We start from the raw sequence: 22,249 nt of genomic DNA on the forward strand, positions 1-22,249 counted from the left end.
GACTAAAACATAAATTATTATGGTATTTTGATTTCAGTTCTTATGTATTGATTAATCATCATGAACCTAAAAGATTTTGGATATCTTTGGCAAGTCTAAATATTCTGAGATCAAAGTTAAGATTTCTTGGACAAGTACAGATAATAGAACATTGTGACTTGGATCCTGCCTTGATGTCAATATTTTCAAATAAGAAAATCTTATTTTCATAGATATTACTACATTTATTAACAACATTTGGGATAATTTATATATAATTAAAGGAAAAAACTTTTCTTGACTAGAAATTATGAAAATAATGAAAAAGAGCAACAAATTACTATTATTATTATTATTATTATTATTATTATTATTATTATTATTATTATTATTATTATTTATTAGATTTTTATACCGCCCTTCTCCCGAAGGACTCAGGGCGGTTTACTATGGAAAGATCTTGGAATTCCTGTGTCTGTTCAGAAAACGATATTTATTTAAGAAATGCTTTAAGCTGGAGGATTAAATGAAATACCTTTTTTTTAAAAAAAAGAAATTAAGTACTGATTTTTCTGAATGAAAACTCAGGGCCCTCTGGTCTTAATAGCCATCCTAATTTATTCCAGGCCAAAGTGTAGTCTTTGTAAAGGTGGAAGTAAAGATATTTTCCAGTGTGGTGTTCTGATAATCCATGCATCAGGTATCTCCTATCCAATTGTCAGAGACTGAGTGAATATATTTTGAACTGCTTAGCCATGCCTCCTGCTCATTAAGCTCCAGTCTTTTTCATTCAGTCCAAAGGAAGAGAGTTTTTGTTGTCTGACAATTTTATGGTCAGATCACTTATATTTGGATTATTTGAACTGCTATGGATTACTTTGGAGGACTAGATTTCATTCAAGGTTCAGGCAAGTGTTTTATGTATTTGTGTTTAGTCATTTGGTGGTGGTGGTTAGTTTAAGGGTTCTGGGGCTCCAGACCATTTGCCAACTGCCCAGGAAGATTGGAAGCAGCGTTTCGGAGTTTTTTGCAGCTGCGCGGGTGATAGAGGGAGCCGCACGTGGCTCCCATGTAACACCACTCCTGCGCAGACTGCACTGGCTACCTGTGGTCTTTCGGGTGCACTTCAAGGTTTTGGTGACTACCTTTAAAGCGCTCCATGGCTTAGGGGTAGGGTACTTACGGGACTGCCTGCTGTTACCGAATGCCTCCCACCGACCCGTACGCTCGCACAGAGAGGGACTCCTCAGGGTGCCGTCCGCAAAGCAATGTCGGCTGGCGGCCCCCAGGGGAAGGGCCTTCTCTGTGGGGGCTCCCACCCTTTGGAACGAACTTCCCCCTGGACTTCGTCAACTACCGGACCTTCGGACCTTCTGCCGCGAGCTGAAGACCTATCTGCGCAGGACTGGCATAGGATTTTTAATAGTTTTAATATTTGATATAATTTTATAAATTTTATGGGGTTTTCTCATTTTAATGTTTTAATTCGGCCATATGTCTAATAAGTTTTTTATTTCATTGTTTTATTTGTATATTATAGTTGTTTTATCTTGGCTGTAAACTGCCCTGAGTCCTTCGGGAAAAGGGCGGTATAAAAATCCAATCAATCAATCAATCAATCAATCAATAAATAAATAAATTTTGTCCCTCAGGAGTACACTTCCGAGCTCTGTTTAGCCGCTGGTGGGTTGGTTGGTTTTTTCTGGCCCCCGGTAAAACCACCATCACCACCTGAAGTGTTTTCGGATCATGGGCGGCTCCAGAGTTAGTGCCTGGTGTTGCCGCGACAGACTGATGACCAGGCTTGCTTCACAGCGCTGAGAAAGCTGTTTGGCTTTTGCACCTTTATTCTGCTGGCTCAGGAGGCTACTGCGGCGGCACGAGGGTGCTTCTGGACTCGTGGCCGCCATTTTCGCTGCTGTTGCAGAGGGGAAGTCGAAGATCGGTGCAGTGGTATTTTCTTTCCCCGATCAGCTATATTTCGGCTTTCTGCCTGTGTGGCAGGTCTAGCCAACATTGGAGAAGCGAAGCTGCTTTTTGTGAGTCCGTTTTGGCTCCCTTGATTGTGCCTGGTGTGTGACTTGCCTTAGCGCTGGGAAAGCAGAGCTGTGCTCTCACACCGCCATTACTGCAGGAGGAGACTATTGCAGAGTAAAAGGCCAGGTTTGACCTCGTTGGGGTTTAAGGCTCTCTGCTGTAACTAGTTTGGCAAACTCTACTCTTTTAAGGGTTTTTGGAGCTTCTCCTCCTTATTCTGGCTCCTGTTGCCATTGCCTGATTTAATTACTTGAATTACTGGACTTTAAGTATCAGTCTTTACTATGGCTGAATCTGATCTTTCTTCAGATACAGAGCAGGCACCTAGCCCCCCCCCAAAAAAAACAACAACGTGAGGGGCATTCATCAAAATCAAAAAATTCAAAGTCAACACGGAGCACAGCTCCTATGACTCAGCCTGAGCCAGCTTTGCCATCTAAAGGGTCCCCAGGTGGAGATAAGGATGCCCAGAGGAGACACAAAGCCTTAGAACACCAGTTTGAAATAGCCCAATGCAATGCACAAGCTTCTGTGCCATAGCGTGATTCTGCCAGAGAGATTGTGTTACAAACTCAGGCAGGAAGGTCTCCCTTGCCTCTTCAGGGATCTGAGGGTGTCCAGGAGGAACCATTGTCATCAGCAACTAGTGGCAGGAACTTCTCATGAGGTTTCCTTTGCTTTTGCCCTCAACATCTGACGCTTCGGCTCATTTGCACTCTTTGGTGCAATGCCATGTGGCAGAGGCAACCTTCACTCCAACCGCTGAGGAGGAACAGTTCCATCAGTGGATTTTCAAGCCTTGCTTTCAGATGCATTTTCTAAATTCCTGGCAGCTGGCATTCAGCAAGGGGCTCAGTTCCAGTACAATGTACCCATGCCTACGGCTCAGGCTCCAATGCTTCGACCTAGGGTAGCTGAGGCATCATCTCATCATGAGTCTTCTCATAGTGAGGATTCTAATTTAGAGGAGGATTGCCCAGTAGAAATAGAATTTTCTGAGGATGAAGGAATTGCTCCTGATAAGCCATCCTTTTCGGGCCTATTCCGCCCTTCTATATTTAAATCATTACTTCATAAAGCAAAATTCACAACGAATATTGGATTGTGGGAGAGTTCTGATTCTCAGCTTCAAGGATCTGAACATCCTCATGAAGGTTTATTCATAGTGCCTAAACCTGAACAGGAATTTATTCCTTGCCTGACCCTGTTTACAGAAGTAGTTCAGAGACCATGGGTGCAACCTGGCTCTCTAGTGGGCCCTAGTGGTCATGATAAGAAATTGTATTGTTCTGATCCTACTCTTGATCAGCTACTCCAGTTACCTATTGCTAGCCTTACATCATCCACTGTTATTTCTAGTGATGTGAGCAAAGGACTTAAGGTTGAAGATAAGAAAGCTGAGATGGCTTTTCGTAAAACTCATCAAGCAGTTGCTTGGGCCATCCGGGCAGCTACTTCGGCTTCCTTTTTCAATAGAGCCCCCTTGATTTGGCTTAGGCAGTTACAGGAACGTATACCACCTGAGGAGGCAAGAGTTCACCAGGACATTAACAAACTGGTGGCTGCTACAGAATATTCTGCTGACATATCTTTAGAGTAGGCAAAGTTCGTTTCCCGGGCTTTGTCTTCCAGTGTCACTTCTCGCAGGCTCCTTTGGCTCCGTCATTGGAAACCGGATATGAAATTGAAATGGAAGCTGGTTGCTGCACCTTACAAGGGGTCCTCTCTTTTTGGAGAGGTGTTGGATCCAATTTTGATTGAGGATAAGGATAAAAGGAAGATCCTGCCCTCATCTTCCTACAGGAGGACAGAGCGCAGATACGTGCCATACTCTCAACGCCAGCCCTTTCGTGCGGATTCAGGATCCAGTGGGTCCTATTTTCAACACCCTCATTCACAAGGATTTGAACAAGCAGCCAGTCGATCAGGCTTTCAGGACCAGAGCCGTCGCCAACCACCATCTAAGAAACCATTTTGGGGGACCAGAAACCAGTCCTTCCGACGTGGTAAATGACTCTTTGCATCGTGCTCCCATTGGCAGTCGTCTCCAGCTATTTCATCATCACTGGGAGACTTCAACAACCGGCACTTGGGTTTTAAGGACTGTGAGGTATGGCCTCACTTTAGAATTTTTCTCCAGTCCTCCCAACCATTTCTTTCAGTGTCTGGTTTCTCAGCACCCTGTCAAGAAACACCTCATGGAGCTGAAATCAGTCATCTTCAACAGAACTGGTGCCAGTTGATCAAGAGAGGACAGGGATTTATTCTTTTTGGAGCTGACTCTGCTTTGATTTCAGCCTCAGCTAAAGTCGATTAGGAATCTGCCATCTTTGAGCCTAGCTTCAGTACACACTTGTCCTTTGTGTTTAATGTCAGCGTTAAATCTCAGGATCTCAGAAAGGTTTTTAATATTCAAAAAACATGTCTCATTTAATCTTCCAGCTCGATAAGTACTATTAAACAATTACAGCCTACTATATTTGAGTACCAACCGCACTCAACGTGTAGTCCTTAATGGAACTACATCCACATGGAGGGAAGTATTCAGTGGAGTACCCCAAGGCTCTGTTTTAGGCCCAGTACTCTTCAACATCTTCATCAATGACTTGGACAAGGGGATAGATGGGGAACTCATCAAATTTACAGGAATAGCCAACACTCCAGAAGATAGGCTCAAGATACAGAAGGATCTTGACAGACTTGAACATTGGGCACTATCTAACAAAATGAAATTCAACAGTGAAAAAAGTAAGGTTCTACATTTAGGCCAAAAAAACAAAATGCACAGGTACTGGATATGTGGTATCTTGCTCAATAGTAGTACCTGTGAGAGGGATCTTGGAGTCCTAGTGGACAACCATTTAGATATGAGCCAGCAGTGTGCAGCAGCTGCTAAAAAAGCCAACACAGTTCTGGGCTGCACAAACAGAGGGATAGAATCAAGATCACGTGAAGTGTTAGTGCCACTTTATAATGCCTTGGTAAGGCCACACTTGGAATACTGCATTCAGTTTTGGTTGCCACGATGTAAAAAAGGTGCTGAGACTCTAGAAAGAATGCAGAGAAGAGCAACAAAGATGATTAGGGGACTGGAGGCTAAAACATATGAAGAACGGTTGCAGGAACTTGGTATGTCTAGTTTAATGAAAAGAAAGACTAGGGGAGACATGATAGCAGTGTTCCAATATCTCAGGGGTCAAAGAAGAGGGAGTCAAACTATTCTCCAAAACACCTGAGGATAGAACAAGAAGCAATGGGTGGAAACTAATCAAGGAGAGAAGCAACTTAGAACTAAGGAGAAATTTCCTGACAGTTAGAACAATCAATAAGTAGAACAACTTGCCTGAAGAAGTTGTGAATGCTCCAACACTGGAAAATTTTAAGAAAATGTTGGATAACCATCTGTCTGAGATGGTGTAGGGTTTCCTGCCTGGGCAGGGGGTTGGACTAGAAGACCTCCAAGGTCCCTTCCAATTCTGTTGTTACATCATCATCATCATCATCCTTATTATTTTCAGCTTTTCATACAGATAAGCTCTGTTCACTTCTTTTACTAGAAAAAGTGAACCAAATAAAAACTAACACAAGACTTCTCAGTTAAACAATACCCCCCGCCAAAAAAAAGCATAGTGTTCGGGAATTGTTTTATTGTTGTGGGACAAATTGCTATTCCAGTCTTGAAGATGCTTTGATTGCTGCTCACATAATGGAATTAAAAAAAAAACTTTCTTCCTGAACTATTTTTTTACATTTTTACTGTGTCCAAAGGAAAAGGTATTACAACCCTTTCCAAAAAAAAGTAAGGAGTTTCTGGATTAATGATTTTTTTTATAGTTTTCTCAGTTATAAAGTACACAGAATTTATTTTCAGAGTATTTATAATTTTTTGTACAGTAGGCTAAAAGTATGGATGAACATTTATATTAAACGACAAACTTTTATAGTTTGTTTCCACAGTTACATATCCAAATGCATGGCTGGAGAATTATGCTTTGATTGATGATAAATGCCATATTCCATTTTCTGGGATTTTGTTTTCTGTTCTGGAACCAAGCCAGAGTATAGTTTAAGTGTTGTTGAAATTTGTGTGGATTAAATAAAGAAAACCAAAAAATTGTCAGCATGGAGACTAAATACGAACCTGAGGGATCACTGAGACCAGATAGAAATGCTGAAGGCTCTGTTTAAATAATCGTAAAGAAAATTAGCTTTTGGTTATGTCTAAAAAAAGTATAATTTTTATTAAGTAGTAATGCAACTTTACAAATAATTTAAAACAATATGTTTTAAATGTACATTTAGCTAGTACATTGTAAAGCTCTTCTTAGTAGTTATGGTGGTGATGAAAAAGTAACTTTCCGACCAATCCTTGCATTTACAACCTTCACAGATCTGTAAAGCAAAGGAAAAGTGGAGTAAGATCATACACACAGTTTCACTTAGCAACAGCTTCGATCAACAACTAAGTAGTTGGTTCAACGTGGTAGTTAAATGAAGACTATGCTATGGAAAAAGTATATTCAATACTATTAGAAGCTTAATTCCTTAATCTCAATTAGCATTGGATTAAGTTAGCTACAGACTGAAATTTTATCATGTAAACCTTCCTTAGAATTTTTTATGCAGACAGTAAAAATACATGGTGTATTCACATTTTAGATGAGATGATGACCTTTCTTGTATTATTGATCTTCTAGTAAAACACACACTTGTTGGTTTTTGTTCCTTTGATCAGCACTTGCCTTTTTCATTAGATTCTGTGGGTCCTTCTCAGGGATGAAATGCTACCAGTTCGGGAGAACCTGTAGCGGAGATTGGGGATGGTTCGCCGTACCGGTAGCAATTGCTGGCTGGTCACGCCCCCAAACGGGTCCACGGCCTGCAGCCCTGCCATGCTTCCTTGCCTTCCACATTGCCAAACTCATTGTTTGGAGCATCTAAGGAAACGTCTTCCAACTGTTCAAGATCGCTCTGAGAAGCCGACAGCAAAAGTAGCGGCAGCAGGGGCAACAGGAGTATGTATGTGTCCCTCCTCGGTCCTCCTCTCCCAGGTGACAGCCAGGGCTTCGCCGCCGCCTCTTTTCCTGAGAGGGGCGGTGTCTGCCTCCAAGTCCTTGCAGAGGGACACACATGCACACACACACGCACACACGACCCTGCTGCCACTACTTTTGCTGTCGGCTTTTTAAAGTCTACCTTAAAGAGCTGGAAGACATTTTCTTAGATCGCCAAACGTCAGCAATCTAAGGAAACATCATTTTACACCTTCTCCCCATTCCCTCCCCCTCGTTTTTCCATTTCTGTGCCTGGATTCTGCTTCTACAAGAGAAGGCTCCAGTGTTTGCATGGGTGGCGGAGAGAAACTCAAAGCATTGGGGGCTTCAGAAGGGCAGAATGTGTTTCAAAATGTGCAGCTCCTGGCTCTAACAGTGAGTGATGTCAAGTTGGCCACGCCCACCCACTCACATGACCACCAAGCCATGCCCATCAAGCCACACCCACAGAACAGATAGCAAACATTTTTACATTTCACCCCTGGTCCTTCTCTATAAAGCAAAACGTTAGTCAATGTCTGGGTTTTTCTTCAGTGTGCTGAAGAGAGAATCCAGGAATAGTAATGGGTTAACTCTGTCTCATAGCTCATTAGACTGAGTCTGTCAAAGTTGTGTGGACACACCTCTGCTGCCTTTGATCCCCAGCTTTTGACTCAGTCTTTCGCTCTTATAGATGTGTCAGAATTCGATTCCAACTTTTAACCTTTACTCAAGCAAATAATATTCCTGGATTCTTCTCAGAAGACAGGAGACGTTCCTGAGAGGTATTGGACTCCTGACTGGCTGGCTCCCGGCTTGGCTGGTGGAGTTGCTGTGCCTTGTTCCAGCTTAAAGAGCCTTAGCTCAAGCCTGCTGAAGGCCGAGGATTTGGCTTAACTGAAAGGAGGTACTCCTTTGAATTGGCCGGTTTAGCGTGAAAGAGTATTGCTCAACGCCGCTAACGGCTAGGGACTTGGTGAATTTGACAGGAGCACTCTTTCACTCCTTGTTGGCCAGCTTAGCGTGAAGAGCAAGGCTCGATTCCACTAAAAGCCAAGGGAGTGCGCAGCTGTCAGGAGATAAGCCCGAACCTTCGCGAAAGGCATGAACGGGTGGCCTGGCTCTTGGACCACCCGGATCAACAGCCTGAAGCCCTATTGGCCTCCCGATGGAGGAGATTTGAGTCCCTGCCTGGCTCCACGCACTCCTCAGCGCCAAGGCATTTTGCCGCGCCAGCAGCAGGATCCCAGACAGAACGAGTCTGCAGTGACGGGCTGATTTTAATATGGAGGAGGCTGCGAAAATACAGCTCATGGGGAGGAATTGGCCTTCCCAGCCGACACCCAAGGCCCTAATGATGGCTCCTCTGCGTCAAGGTTGGCGGTGAAAGGGGCAGCTGCCAAGCTTAAAGAAAGGGATGTTGCCTCACAGAAGGCCTCTAAGGGCGAAGAAAAGGATGCCAGGAGGTATCAGAAGTCCTTAGATCGGCAGATTGCTAAAGAGCAAAAAGAGGCTGAACGGCGGAGACAGGTGTTATCTCCCAGGGGAGAACCTGCCATTTCCTGCCAATTCTCCATGGACAGCAGCCAGGCATGGGTTGTACATGAGAGACTGGGCCTTGCAACAGCCGCTATTGTGGCTGACGATATCAGGAGTCTTGTGCTCCACTTGCTGATGACCGCCATTTTGGGCTCGATGTTATCAGAAGTCTCGCACTCCACGTTCTGGCGGCTGCCAATTTAAATCTGGCCAAGAAGGTGGCAATTAAGATTCATGATATGCTCTCTGAGCTTAGCGATCGGACTTGGAGGCATCCATTCAAGCTTCAGGCTTGACATTCCTTTGGTGCTACTGCGTGGAGCCGCGATACCCACCCTTTACTTGGCTGTCGGTCCGCCTGTCTTGCTGTGGCGTTACAAGTGGATTCAGCACAGAGCGGCCATTTGCAGGCTATCTGCCTTGCTGTAGTATCATCTTGCTTCAAGGGCGGCCATTTGCTGTACCTGCTGCTGTCAAACTATCCTGGTGCAGCAACTGTTTGCCTTCTTTGGCATCAAGACCTTTTGTGACAGGGCGGCCCGGTTCTACTTGGGCTGACAATTTCAGCTACTATGCCTAAGGCATTGAAGAAATCTAAGAACAGCCGCAAGCCTTCAGGGCTGCCTTGCCTCCACTGGATGCTGGTCCTGGAATATCTACGGCCAGCATTCCCATTCCGGAACCCACAGGCAGAGATGATTCCCACAGTCACCAGAAGATGGGTCCGCATACTAAAGCATCTCTTAGAGATGAGGAGAGGAGAGACCGGGCCTTGCAAAAGCTTTGCTGCAAAGGCAATAAAGGCACGGCATCCAATGTTCCGCTCAGGGATAACCTCCCCATCTTGAGTGAGCCTGTTTCCAGGGACCAGCCCCCAGTGGTTACCCCAGATCTGGTCTCTCTCCGAGATTGCCCTCTGCCAATTTTGACATCTGGATTGTGGGGCCCTGCAATTCCACCATTGCACCAGCTGGTGGACAGCATGGCTCCGGTAGTCAATCTACCTGAGGAGGTCACCCACCTGCTCGGTGCAGGATCGGGGGTTTATGCTCTCGAGCAATTTTCACGAAATTGTGGCCAGGGCTATTCAACAATCTCTCTCAACTGGGATTCAGCAGCCCAGCAGAGTGTGTTCTGAGATGTCATTGGCCTCAGGGTCACTAATCAATCATTGTCCGGAGGATCTTCTTTTGTTTCAGGCTCCAGGTTCTCCGGCTCCATCCTACGACAGTCATCCGTCACTCATTGAGTAGGTGGAACGGCAGGATACAGATCTTTTGGATGATGAGGGGTTGGTGCACAGACAACCGGCGTTCACTGGCCTATTCCCACCATTTTTAAATCGCTGCTGTTTAAAGCAACTAATTCAGCACAGCACAGCTCCCCTTCCGTATCTGATGGGCCTGTGCCCTTCCGAGAGGTCTTGGACCCCTTGTTTTCAGAACCTAGCAAAGAGGTGGACGCTGTTCCCGCGCCTCTTTTTTTCATCAATGTTGTCCAATGACAGTGGGCTTTGCCTGAGGTCAGCCACGATACCTTCTTCCGTAGATAGATGGTTCTTCAACGTTGCTCCAGATTTGGCAGAGTTACTCAAGGTCCCAATGGTGGACGTCCCAATAGCTGCCTTATTACCCAACACCTCTATTCCCGGTGAACCGGATGAGGGGCTCCACCCAGCGGAACGCTGATCTGATCAGTCCCTTCAATGGGCCCACCAAGGGGCGGCTTGGGTGATTCGCTCTTCAACTACAGTGTCATTTTTCATATATAAATTTTTTTTATTTCCATTTTCCAACATCATATTTATGTACAATCTGTTACCCATCAGTAATAATTAATTTTTATTTATTGCTGATTTGGGCCTGCCCGACTGCCACTTCCTTTCTTCACAACCTCCCTCTACCCTCTACTGCTTTCCCCTCCTTTATCTCCTTCACTTTACTACTTCCTCTCCTTCTCCACTCCTCCCTTCTTCCACCCTCTCTAACCTTCTTATTCCCCTCGTCCTTCTCAACTCTTTCCTACTTACTTTCTTCCCTCCTCCTACTCCTCTCTCCCTTTCTTTCTGAAATGGCAGCCGGGCAGCCCCCATATCATTTCAAATTTTAATTTCATATCTTCAATCATTACTGTACATAAATAACCAATCCATGTATCATTTTCCCCCCTCTCCCTCCTCCCCCTTTCCCCCCCCCCGGACTTCCCAGAGCAAATACTGGGTATTATGACCAACAATCACAAGCTAAAGTATACAAAATATACATAAACTCCCACCCCTCTCTAAAACTTTAAATCCCCTCACAATAAAAATAAAGAGATAAGAAAGAATAAGAAAAAAGAAAAAAGAAAAGGAACAATACCAATACAATCTTCCCTTCACATATTGCTTCTTCTTACAGTCCATTTTTAAAATTAGTCCATCTTCTCAAATTCAAATTTTTTCCACTTGTATATTCCTTCAAATTTCATAAGTCCATTTCTTAAATTACAGTCCATCTTCTCGAGCTCAAATTTTCATCATATATTTCTTCAATTGTCATAACGTTTAATGTCTGATCTTCCAATATTACTCAGTCAAATATCAGTACGAATAAAGTCTCTCAGATACAATATTTCCAACTTAACTTCATAACTTTTACTGTCTATAAAAGTATCAATTAAAATGAATAATCATTTAAGTTACATCCACAATATAACAGTAAACAATTAACATCATTACCCACAATATTATCTAAATTCATAAATTTTACTTTCCATCCTTCACAATTAAATAGTATCATCCCATAGGTTTATACCTTACAAATAACAAAACCTATAATTTATATCCTAAACAAATCAATTCTAAAAATTAACCATAATCATCATATTCACATCTTAAACATTCCTCCCCTCTCCTATTCTATTTTCCATCATCTCTAAACCAGTTAACTTAGCATCTAACAACAAAGGATTCCCACTCTTTAAAACATCAATATAGAAATGTCTTGCTTTCATAACTGTATTAAGAAAATACTTTCTACCTCTAAAATTCACTGACAAACCCATTGGAACTTCCCATCTAAAATATATCTGATGTTTCTTAAACTCATCCACTAAAAAAGCAAATTCTCTTCTCTTTCTTAACATTTTAGGAGGAATTTCCTTCATCATTTTTATATCTTGTCCCAATATTTGAAATTTATTTTTATAAAAGGCTTGCAAAATTTCATACCTAACCTTTATAGTTGTAAAATAAAGAACCACATCCCTCGGTAATTTATTTTGTCTTGCCCACCAAGAATTAACACGATAAATTCTTTCAATATTAATCTCAAAATCTTCTGGCTCCACACCCTTTATCTGAGCAAAGGCTTGCGTAAAAATCTCCTTTAAATTTTCCTTCCTATTTTGTTTCAACCCCCTCACCCTTATAGCATATTCCATTAATCTATATTGTAATATTACTCTTTCTTCATCTGCCCTATCTATACCTTTGCCTGTATATCTTCCATCTTATTATCTAAGTTCCAATTGTTTTGATTCTTTTGAATTTCCTCTATTTTCCTTTGCAACTCTAAATTAACTTTATTAACTTCTGCCAAACTATCCTCCATCTGAATACAAGACTATAATATCTGTGAAATTGCATCCTTTACCATTTTCATTTCCCTCTTCTGCTCTTCCACCATTTCCTTAAAATCCAACATCTCTTTCTCTATTTCATCAAATTTTTGATCTATTTATGAAAAACGAGTCTCCAGAAACTCCTGTAAAAAATTTCTTAATTCCTCTTTGATTTCTTCTTTTAATTTTTGTATCTGAGCTGAAGAAATTTCAAAGTTTTTAGTGGCTTTTGGTACTATTTGCTTAAAAGCCATTTTTTAAAATATATAACCTACCCAGTAACAGAGGACAAAAAGGGGTTAAAAGGGAAAGATTCAAAAAACTTTTCTTCTAAATCACTATAATCCCAAAGAAGAAGAAAAAATATAAATCATAAAATTCTCATTTCTTCCATTTAGTCAGTATCTTCTTGTATATCTCCTAATTCCACACTAGCTGTTAATAAGCATTTCCTTAACGTTCGTTTCCAATACACAAATCGCCATTTGCTCGCATTCCACAAAACGCCATTTGCTTTCTTCTCTCCTATCTTCGCAACAAATGTATCCTCTATTAGGGGCTTGCAGTCTTCTTACAAACAAATGCTAGAACTCCAGTTTCTGCTCTGTCCGCGTTACAATCCATCACAAATAAATTTCTGCCGCGGAGATTGGACGCTACGTTTTTTTCTTGCCAAAAGGCAGATGCCCTCGGAGTCTGGAGCGTTTTTCAGGCTTTGGAAGGAGCACTCCCCTCAAGCCCCCAGAAACTTTTCTGGGGCTTCTCTGGGTGGCTCAACTTCAGCCTGAATGCTCATCTCTCCCTCTTTGCCCGAGGGAGAGATTTACAAGCTGCCAGACAGCTAAATTACGCTGTCCTGGCAGCTCTACAGACTACGGGGTTAGCAGTCTAAAAAAGACTGCTAACCCGTCAACGAAGCGGAGCCAAACCGGAAGTCCCACAGCGTCATTTTTCAATCTGACAACCTTGTTCTGGTTAAGACAGCTGCAGGATAAGTTGCCAGCAAAGGACACCAGACTGCAGCAGGATCTTAAGATCATCGCTGCAGTCCAGTTCTCGGCCGACACTACCCTCAGTGCTGCCCGTTTCGCCTCCAAATCCATGGTGTCCGCAGAACGCTGTATGCTCTGGCTCAGACATTGGCAGTTGGACACCTGTCACAAGTGGTACCTCACTTCTGTTATGGGGGTCAAACTTTTTGCGCCGGCCTTGGAACCTTTGTTGGTGGAGATGAAGGAAAAGCGTAAAATACTGCCTTCGTCTCAATGGAAGGGCGAATTTTAATTTTCTCCCCTTTTCCGCAGGCCTCTTGTTCGGGGATCTGATTGGGTTTCTGGATCCTTCTGATCTCACGGGTCTTTCGGGCCTAGGCAGAGGGTTCAGCAGGATAAGCCGGCTCGAGTAACTTTTCCTGCCAAATGGCCCTTTCGAAGGGGAGGAAGTCATTTGTTCCGATGCAACAGATAAATGCATATCTGACTCCCTTTGGCGGCAGATTAGCTTTCTTTGCCAACTGATGGGATGAAGTTACTTTGGATTCCTGGGTCCAAGATATGGTAAGATCTGGTCTATCCCTTGAATTCCTCTCCACCCCTCCGAGGTTTTTTATTTGTTGCCCTGTCTCTATGGACAGGAACAAAAAGGTCCTCATGGATTTGGCTGTACAACACCTTCTGGATATTAGAGCTATCCAGAAGATTCCAGAGGATCAGGCAGGGCAGGGGTTTTATTCCCTTCAATTCCTAGTTCCTAAGTCCTCTGGCAGGTGGAGATCTATTCTTGACCTCAGAAGGCTGAACTGATATATTATGCATAAATGGTTCAAAATGCAGTCCTTGCAATCTATTTTGGCTGGCATTAGGAAGGGCGACTTCCTTACCTCTATTGACTTTACTGAGGCATATTTGGACATCCCAATTTTTCCTCCCCATTGCAAGTTTCTTAGATTTTATTATGCCGGTATGCAGTAGCAGTACCACATGTTACCTTTTGGGCTTTCTTCTGCACCCCACACCTTCACTAAGTTGCTAGCCACCTTGGTGGCCCACCTTAGGTCCATACCTGTCCGTGTCCAATGTTACTTGGATGATATTTTAATCCAGTCCTCTTTGAAATTACTTTCCGTTGAGGACCTCCAAGTAACTATTCATTGTCTCAAAGAACATGGTTTCTCTATTAATATGGAGAAAAGCCATTTGACCCCTTCGACTCGAATACTCCATCTTGGGGCAGTGATTGATTCCCTAGAGGGTAAGTTGTACTTGTCTCCAGAATGGCAGGCCAGCCTCAGGGAGGTAGCTTGTAAGATGCAGAACAACAGTAAAGTGTAGGCCAGCCTTTATGCATTTCCGCCCCTACCACTCCTGCCGAGGGTGGTACGAAAGATTTTGGAGGAACGGGCGGAAGTCTTTCTTATTGCACCTCATTGGTCCCGGAGGCCTTGGTTCGCCAACCTCAAGAACCTGTTGGTGGCACCCTGGAGGATCCCTCAAGGCATGGCTTTGCTCAGCCAGAGGGTGTTGGTTCACCTGGACCCACAGTGGCTCCAACTGACTGCATGGCACTTGAGCGGCCAGCTCTTGAATGGGGACAATCTCTCCTCCAGGATCATCCAGACCATCCAGGCTTCCTGAACGCATTTATTCGGCCACTTGGCGGACCTTTTGTACTTGGTGTGACCGTGTGGGTGTTTCTCCCCTTCAGGCCTTGATAGCCCAGATCCTGGAATTTCTCCATTACAGACTAGATAATGGGCTATCGCCAAACAAGTGGTGGCTCTTTCGACTAACTTGTGGCTTCCTTATCCCAGCATCCCACCTTATGGAAGTTCCAGAAGGGTTCCACTAATATATATTCCCCCCGTGGTACATAGGTACTCCATCTGGGACCTGTCTATTGTACTGAACTCTCTTACGGAAGCCCCGTATGAGCCCTTACAAACTGCCAGTCTCCGCCTTTTGTCATGTAAGGTCACCTTTTTTGGTGGCAATTACTTCCGCCATGTGAATTTTGGAGATTGCTGCCCTCTCTGTACGAAGTGACCTTTGCATGTTTCACGCTGATGGCATGGTCCTTCGGCTTGATCCCTCCTTCATTCCTAAGATCAATACTCTGTTTCATTGGATGCAAGAACCGATCCCAATTTTTGCCCTAACCTGGCCCACCCTGAATTGCCACAACCCACTCACCTGAATGGCACATTCTACCACAGTGTGGCCACATCGGTGGCATGGGCCACGCAGGCATTGTTGACGATAATCTGCAGGGCGGTGACTTGGACTTTCCCTTCGCCCTTTATTAAGCACTATAAATTGGACAAATTTGCCTCCACTGAGGCGGCATTTGGCCGTAGGGTGTTGCAGAGGATTCATATGGGAGGAGTCTTCTGACCAGACTGCGCCCGCCCATAATTAGGGACAGTAGCGGCTGGTGTTCCAAGGCAGACATTAACCCCACATCAGTGTCAGTAGCCCAGATTCTGGAGTTCCTCAAAGAAGGGCCAGACAAGGGACTGTTCCCCAATACCATCCATAGACAGGTGGCAGCCCTGTCCTTGGTTTTGTCATGTAGGGATCTGGAATCCCTTGCTCAGCATCCTACTGTGCGCCGGTTTATTAGGGGTGCAACGAACTGAAAACCTCCGGAGGTACATGGGACCTGCCCAAGGTCTTACAGTCTCTCACCGAAGCCCCCTTCGAGCCACTAAGATCGGCCAGCCTGCACTACCTCACCTGCAAGGTGGTCTTCCTTTTAGCCATCATGTCGGCCTGACGAATTTCCGAACTGGCGGCCCTCTCTATAAGAAAGGATTTGTGTATATTTCATCCCAATTGGGTGGTCTTGTGGTTGGACTCCTCCTTTGTGAATTCCTGGTTCCATAGGGCTCAGGAACTAATACTGCCAGACTTCTGCCCGGGACTGACCCATGCCTTGGAGAAAAAGTGGCACACCTTGGACGTTACGAGGGCCCTCCATATATATATTAAGAGGACTTCCTTCCTCAGGAAAACAGAGTCCATATTTGTGTCCTTTCAGCCCTCTACACTGGGCAACAATGTCACACCATCGACCATGGCCCGGTGGATATGGGCGTGCATCGTCAAGGCTTACGAGCTCCAGGCTCTTCCATTGCCTCAGCTGGTAACATCCCATTCCACCAGATGTGCAGCCATGACTGCTGTATGGTGACACAAGTCTCTATCGTGGAGGTCTGTCGAGCAGCAACATGGTCCTCTCCATCCCTGTTCTTAAGGCACTACAAACTGACACCTTCACTTCAGCCAAAGCGGCCTTCAGTAGGCAAGTCCTCCAGAGGGTGCATACAGAACTGGGGACTCCAGACCAGACTGCTGGCCACCTGTAGGACAAGCCAGCTTTGGTATGTCCCATTCCTGGATTCTCTTGTTAGCACACTGGAGAAGGGGCATTGGTTTTACCTGAGATGCTCCTCCTTGGTGTGCTGAGAGAGAATTCAGCCCCACCCTGGAGACTGTCTGGTCCTAAGTCCAGGAGTGGATGCCATTAGAAGAGAAACACGTCAAGTCTGTCACTCAGCCTTTGTCAATAGCTGGGGATTGTAGGCAGCGGAGGCGTGTCCACACAACTTTGACAGACTGTCAAATGAGCTACGAGACAGAGTTAACCCATTCCTATTCCTGGATTCTCTCTCAGCACACCAAAAAGGAGCGTATAAGGCTTACCTAATACTAATGCCCCATCTCACCATTTCATAGGTGAGAGCTATTCAACTTGAGTGGCAAACAATCATAGATGGTATGATGTGGCTGATCTTCTACTTTATGTGTGTCAAACTCTCGGATCAGTTGCGTCACACACTAGACATGCTCATGGCCAGTTTAGTGAAGGAGAAGAAGTCGCAATACGTCACATGATGACGTAAGTTTGACACCCCTGTTCTACTTGATGGCATTTTTCTTGAGGGCAACATGCTTATGGCTGCCTTCCAATATGGGGAAATGGTTCCCCCCAAGTAAGAAAAAAACCCCTAATGAGAAAACTTGGAGAACCAGAAGGAAACAGTTATGCATGAAAAAGTGTTAGCAAATTAGAATCAAGTTTTAAATTTTTATTATGGATTGATCTATGTTGGCTTTCTTTATTTCCTTAGTCTACAGAATCCATGAGAACACCCCCTCCCCACAAATTTTGTTGTCTTCAGTTCATTTTAGGTTGTTTATTTACAGAATAAAAAATTTGTATTTTGTTCTGAAACAAGCATTCTTACTCTCCGGTGTGCTGCTTGGAGAATCCAAGTGTGGGTTATTCCTCGTCTATTTGCCAGAGACTGAGTGTATATTTTTTAAAACATTCTTGACCATGCCGCTCTGCTTGGCTGAGCTTCAGTTTTGTTCAGTCAGTCTGGCTAGAGAGACGTGTGGAGTTTTGCTCTGGCAATTAGACAGTACCTTTCAGCTTGGATTTTCCAACGACGGGAGCTGAAAAAATTGTTTTTCTGTTTGAGGAGTCTGTAACAGCTGGAAAACATTCCGGACTGTTTTTCCATCTCCTCTGCTGTCAGCAGTGTATTGGTCGCCTCTGGGTCCCCAGGCTGACCACCACCGCCCATAGGAAGTATCTGGCAGTGACCAGAGTTCTGTTCCTTCGGGACATCTCTGGACAGCGGGCTATTGATTCTGTTCACTTCTGCCGCCAGGATGTGTGCTGGTTCCCCTGGTCTGCCAGCACAACCACCACCACCTTTGCAGTTCCCACATTACAGGGTGACTCCAGAGTCATTGCCAGTATGCTGCAGCAAACTCTGAAGGATTTGTGATACTTTGCGGCGTGGAGAGAGCGCTTCGGATCTTGCGCCTATTGATTCGGCTGCTAAGCCATGGGGGCACCTGTAGAGTAGGTTTCTGCTCTTGCACTATTTTTTTTCCTTTGGTCGAGCCGCGGCGGCACTGAGAGGGCTTTTATTCTCGCGCCAGTCATCCTTTTACTGTGCAGCCGGGGAGGCTAGTCTGCGGCAAATTTTGCGCTTCCTCGCCTGCCGATAAGGAAAAGGACCTGCAGTGAAGCGGCGCTGAGAGAGTCGGGATTCCACTCCCGCGCATCAGTAACAAAATTTTTGAATAAAGCAGCATTTAAACTACGTTTTTGGCAGCAACCTGCCCGGGATAGCACTGAGGTCTGACCTCCATTTGCACCCTTTTGTCGCAGCTTGCAGAGTCGGAGCCTTCTCCAGAGACGAGCAGTAGAGCCAGGAAAGCTTAATTAGTTCTCATGCAATTTTTGGGAGCAGTCAGGGTGCCTGACTGACGCAGAATAGCTGGTTTCATTCATCTGGGCTTCTGGTGGCAGCGTGCCCTCGACATCCACATCCCTTGGGGTCCATCCCTGATCGGAAGCCTCCAGACTGGTCCATATACTGCGGCAGGGGAGGGGTGTCAAAATGAAGGATTCTGATCTATCCTCCGACATTGATCTGGCTGACAGAACTAGCAGGCCTAAAGCTTCGGAGCTTAAAAGCTCCAAAATCACCACCAGGAGTACTGTGAGCAAAAGCAGGCCTTCCTCTCCTTTGCCTGCAAAGGGAGCCCCTGTCTGGGACAAGGACGCTAAGAGGTGTCATAAGATCTTGGAAAAACACTTTGCCAAGACTCACCAAAAAGCCCAGAATAAGGACCAACAACTTGCTTCTATCACAGAAGCAGTTTTTTCTGGTTCTGACACATCTGTCATTCCACCTCATCTGGTGGTCAACAGAAGGGACAGAGGAACAACGACCCCTTCCTATTGCAGGTCCACAGGATGAGTCTTTTTCTCTGCCTGGCATTATGCCTTCTGGGTTGCAAACTACAATTACTAATAGACGGTTGGCTCCTGAAGCGACCTTCACCCCGTCAGCAGTGGGGATCCGCTCAGGGGAGGGCCTTAGTGCCAGTCTATCCCGAGACATCCAAAATGTGATTGCTGAAGCAATTTCAAGGGGTATAGCAGCAGGGCTCCAATAGGGGGGTCATTTGCAAGTGCAGATCTCTCTTCATATGATTCCATTGCCAGGATCTCCGTCTCATCCGGATTCTATTCATAGCCAAGATTCCTTGCTGGGCGATGAGGAACAAAGAGACCCAGAAATGACGAAGGGATGGTGCCTGATTGACCAGCCTTCTCAGGCCTCTTCCATACTTCCATCTTCAAGTCACTACTTCACAAAGCCAAAGTGACAACTAACATGGGAATTGCCGACACCTCTGTGGAGCAATCTCTGGAGAATCCAAACCCTCATGATGACCTGCTTACAGTCCCTACACCCAAACAGGAGATTATTCCTTGCCCAAAACTCTTCACTGATGTAATCCAGTGACAGTGGAGCCAACCGGGCGCTCTAGCTGCCCAAGCAGCTATGATAAAAGACTATACTGTACGGCACCTGATCTGAAGGAACTTCTTCAGCTTCCTTCTGTGGATGCTCCAGTAGCAAACTTAACATCTTATTCCATCCTTCCCAATGACATTGTAGAAGGATTGAAGACACAGGATCAAAAAGCTGAGATCTCCTTCAGGAAAACCCACCAGATGGCCACCTGGGCCATTAGAGCCGCTACATCAACTTCCTTTTTTTTTTCTTCAACCGCACCTCACTTGTATGGCTTTGTCAACTTCAGGAGAGGTTGCTTATAAGAAAAGAAGACAAGATTGACTTCCCTCAGTCTTTGCATTATTCTGATTATAGATAATAAAAAAGTAAGTCCTGCAATTAGACAGGAAAAACCAAATGTACAGATACAGAATAGCCTGTACCTGGCTCAACAGTAATTCCTGTGAGAAGGATCTTGGTGTCCTAGTGGACCATTAAATAAGTACGGACCAACAATATGCTGTAGCTGACAAAAAGGCCCATGAGGGCTTAGTCTGCATCAGCAGAGAAATAATATCAAGACCACAAGAAGTGACAGTAGCACTCTATATTGCACTTAGTAAGAGCACATTTGAAGGGCTATCACAGGTAAGAGGAGGTCAGTTTATTTTTCAAAGCACCTGAGGGCAGGACAGAAAATGATGGCTGGAAAACTTGTCAGAGGAAAATCCAATCTGGAACTAAGAAGAAATTTCCTGATAGAACAATACATCAGTGGAACAGCTTGCATCTCAAAGTTGTGGGTGCTCCATCACTGAAGGTTTTCATGAAAAAATAGAACAACCATTTGTCTAAAATATAGGAACTTCTGTCTTGGGCAGAGGTGGTCTAAAAGACCTCCAAGGTTCCCTGCAGCCCTATGGTTCTATGACTGCTAAATGAGTTTTGATTTAAGAATCATCTCATTCTCTCTTCCCCTCTGCTAGTTGGGTCATTTCTTTGGTCCTAAAAGAGGCTTCACATATTTTACCACTTTTCAGAAATAGAGCTGAATAGTTAACAGATTAAGGTGGGAAAAATGTATTAGTGAATTCTACAGAGAACTTGTAGGCCAGGGAAATTCAAGTAGAAATCCTTCCAAACCAACAGATGACCTTGGCCTTGCTGTTACCTCCCACTTTTTTAATTACAGGGTAATTTAAAGCAATTTAAAAATTGCAATTCAAAGATGCCCTTGTAATCTTGGAGATTTGTTTGAGAACTCGGATGGATCCAAAATGCCTATAAAATAATTCACCGATCTTGCCTTGGCAGATTACATTTAATTCCAATGCCCTCTTTTATAATGTTGGTAAACAAGCCCTCATAAGGACAGCATTCCATAAAGGAAAAGAGAAGTGGATGGTCATGGGATTTTATTGAGATTAATCCATGGCAGTTGTTGAAACATCACAAGTTCATGTGTTGGCTTCCAAGAATAGCTTGTGCTTGAAAAGCAGGCATGATTAAAGATAACAAAATACTTTTCTCAGAATGGTTTCATTAGAAGGTGTCACAGAGAAGTCACTATGTCTGGAACAAAACATAACTTGACTGGTGCGTTGTGAATGAGTTAAATATGTTTGTGAATTGTATTTACTAGGCTCTGAGAGCAAGCTTTGAGCCGTATGTGAGCCTAATTATTTGCCCGAAAGATAGGTACCAATTTGCAGGTTTGTATTCATATATACCGTACATTGTGGCCCTGAAGAGCTAAAACGCAACGGGGTAAATGTGTTCCCCTCTTTCCTGGAAGCTCCTTTTTCTTTGGAGCATACTTACTCTCTCTGTCCAACCTATTTCTCTGTCCAACCTATTTCTCTGGGGATCTGGGGAAAATGGGAAGAAGGAACACCATATATGGTTCTTTAAGTTTCTGAAGGAAAGACAGGATATAAATTTAACAAACAAATATGTTTAAAAACTGTTCTTCCTGGCTTAGAATCTGTTCCCTAACATGTAAAACAGGGAATAATAACAGCCAGCTCATGGCTGTTTTGGAAGAAAAACAAACATGAAACAAATTTAGCAAGCTATAAATATATTCCTAGTAGCAATGAATGCAGCTCTTGTCCTTTTGGTCTCCTTCAGAATTGAAGGCTGCACTTTATGAGTCTTGCAACTTAGTCAGCTTCCATTGCTGCTTAAAAGACATCTCAATTCCTGTCTCATGACAAGACCTTATCAGTGGCAGCTTCAATTTCAATAGCTTCAGTTTCTGCCCTGAACCACAGCTCTTGTACCTCTTTTTTTTTGGGGGGGGGAGGTCCCTCTGATGCAGGGCATCCATTCTAATAAGGCACTGCAGGAAAGGTCTTAACATAGCTGTCAACCTATGAAATAAAAGGGCTTTTGAGTTCTATACAAATGTTGATTCATGAACTTGAATTAATTTCCAGCAGTAGTATGTGGTAGCTTCTTGCCAATAATACGTTTTCATGTTTGCTTACAACACGATGAAATAAACTCTATAGGACATATTACACAAGGATGCTTGCATCGAGGCTGCTAGTTTTTCCTTTGATATCTCCAGGGACTTCTGTTCATGGTACAGGCTGTGTGGGTCTCTCTGCCCAATTTGCTGTCACAACTTTACTATCTCAGCTTGTTGAGTTTGTTTGCCTTTGGCCCATTCCTGCACCTCTTTTGCTGTTTCTGGACAAAAATGAAGAAATGTGACACTAAATGTTTTAAT

The 22,249-nt window shown here is 44.2% G+C and overlaps 1 protein-coding gene across 9 annotated transcripts in view; it reads left to right on the plus strand.

Moving 5' to 3' along the window:
• PTP4A2 (protein tyrosine phosphatase 4A2) overlaps window positions 1–22,249 on the plus strand; it is a 56,797-nt gene that overhangs the window by 22,415 nt on the left and 12,133 nt on the right. The window lies entirely within an intron of this gene.

Source organism: Ahaetulla prasina, chromosome 10 (genome assembly GCF_028640845.1).
Source record: "Ahaetulla prasina isolate Xishuangbanna chromosome 10, ASM2864084v1, whole genome shotgun sequence".
NCBI classification, from domain to species: domain Eukaryota; kingdom Metazoa; phylum Chordata; class Lepidosauria; order Squamata; family Colubridae; genus Ahaetulla; species Ahaetulla prasina.